Here is a 2,073-nt window from a genome sequence, read left to right as displayed (position 1 = left end):
AAATGCTTAGCTATTATATCTGAGATATAGGGAGGGTTCTGCTGTTCCACTTACTGTATTTAGTCTCCCTGTTTTCAGCCTTGCTTTTCACCTTTGCTCTGTTTTGTCTGTCTCCAAATCTGTCTCTTTAAAGCACTTTTGGGCAGACAGTCCCCTTCTTTGCCTGTTGTATCCTCTGCACTCATTCTACATTATGGTTTCCTCCATTTTGTTTAGTCAGATCACACTTTCTTATGTCAAATTTTAAAAAAAATAACCTTCTGATGGCTCCCTTCTCATTTTCTATTTTGTATATATCATTTTTATTTCTTTATCATCATTTAAAAGGGTCTCAGGAAGAAGTGAAAATAAAGGCATGTGCTCAGTTAGTCAGCTTTAATAAAAAAATCCTGAATATAGGTTAAAAAAAATATCTGGGGCACTGTAAAAAAGAAGAAAAGACAATCAGGGCAGAGGCCAAAAAAAAAAAAAAAATCTGGATCTGTGATATCAGAGTATTCCTGTTTCTAACTTAGTGCTTAGCATCTTAACTCTCCAGATGCACACATTTTTAGGGATATAGTGGATCTCAGACAACTAGTTCAAACCTCATTTTAAAGTCAAGTAGGACCCACAAGTAGAGTGAGTTGCCCGAGGTCACACAAGTAGACAGTGGCAGAATGGAGAATAGAAAGATAAACTGACTCCCAGTTTACTTTTCTTTTACCTCACTACACCCTCCAGAGTAAGAGATCATGAGTCAGATGAGAAAGGTCTTGAAAAATAGTCAAAGAACGAATGTCCTTTCCTGGGTAAACAGCCGGATGTCCCATGAAATAAGCTATATTACGGCTTGTTTCGCAGCTACATAGTCTCAGGCAGCACGTCCTAGGTTGGAAGCACAGAAGGGGGAGGCTGTACAGCAGGCCCAAGAACTGCAGCGACACAAGCGTATGGTGATCCTGGAAGGAGCAATTACAGAGCCTGGGCAGGATGGACCAGTAGAATTCGGTGAGTGAATAAATGAATACTGAGGAAAGACGGGAAAACGTTAGTGGGAGTATGACGGAGCCTAAAGTGATTAATTACGGTGGTGGGAGGTAAGCATGAGTAAAACGATGACTTTAATCTGCTCTCAACTCACGGGCATTTATTTTAATAAACACTGGAAGGCTGGGAATAAATATAATTCACACCACTCTTACTTTCTTGGTTTCGAGATTGCTTATCCACATTCTTAAATTAATGGCTGCAGTTACGCTCCTTGCATGGCTCCTACAAGAGAAAACTGAAGGCGATTCAGTACAAGAACGCCGGGCTGCGTGGCGGGCTCGCCTCGCCGTCGTGAGCTCTGCACCCAACCGCTAACGGAGCACAGTGCGGGGCCCAGCACGCGCACACCCGTTCCTGCCCACGCTCTTCTCTCCCGGCTTAAGCGCTGCGGAGAACGTCGTTCACTGGCGAGGGTCTTCTGCGACGCCCCTGTGCACGGCTCCAGAGTCTCGGATCACACTGCTACCTTTCGCGACCACATTTCGCAAAAGCTGAGGCTGGGGGAGAAGCTAAATCTCCCTGGACAAAGGGTGCCACTGCAGCCGCGAATCTAGTGACAGTGCCGGAGGCCCCCCCTTCGGCGGCGGCGGTCCTGCGTTTGGTCAACGGCCCGGCCAAGTGGGGGGTGGGGCGGCGGAAGGTTTGGGAAGACAAGACCCCGCTCTCCGGGATGCCAGCAGTCCGCTTCCTACGGCAAGCAGGAGGAGTCAAGCGCCGCCTCTCCGCGCTCGCACCTACCTCCTTGCTGTGGCTGTGGTGGCGGTGGCAGTGGCGGCGGCGTCCAGGCGGCAGCAGCAGCCCTGAGGAGGGTGAGACGGCCGCGGCGGCGGCACTGGGAGGCCGGGCGGGACCTAGAGCTTCCAGCCTGTCGCTGGCGCTGAGGCTTTTCCTTTCCTTGCCGGCGTCTTGCTCACGGCCCTGGCTGGGCAGGGCAGAGCGCCCCCGGGGAGGGGCGGAGCTGTAGGTGAGGCTTCGGGACCGCCTCCCCCTCCTCTCCCGGCCGGGGGGTGGGGAGGCATTCCTGTTTCTAACTTAGTGCTT

The 2,073-nt window shown here is 50.7% G+C and overlaps 1 protein-coding gene across 1 annotated transcript in view; it reads left to right on the top strand.

Annotated features, from left to right (window-relative positions):
• Positions 1–1,817: 1,817 nt before the first annotated feature.
• The window catches only part of ERC1 (ELKS/RAB6-interacting/CAST family member 1), a gene marked incomplete at its 3' end in the record, with an annotated part of 106,314 nt that continues 106,058 nt past the window's right edge, over positions 1,818–2,073 (top strand). The window contains exon 1 of the mRNA XM_008577918.1: positions 1,818–1,996. The remainder of the gene's footprint in view (positions 1,997–2,073) is intronic.

This window comes from Galeopterus variegatus, unplaced genomic scaffold (assembly GCF_000696425.1).
Source record: "Galeopterus variegatus unplaced genomic scaffold, G_variegatus-3.0.2 Scaffold70, whole genome shotgun sequence".
NCBI classification, from domain to species: Eukaryota; Metazoa; Chordata; class Mammalia; order Dermoptera; family Cynocephalidae; genus Galeopterus; species Galeopterus variegatus.
The sequence above is the reverse complement of the archived record's forward strand: the minus strand, read 5'-3'. Positions and strand labels throughout refer to the sequence as shown.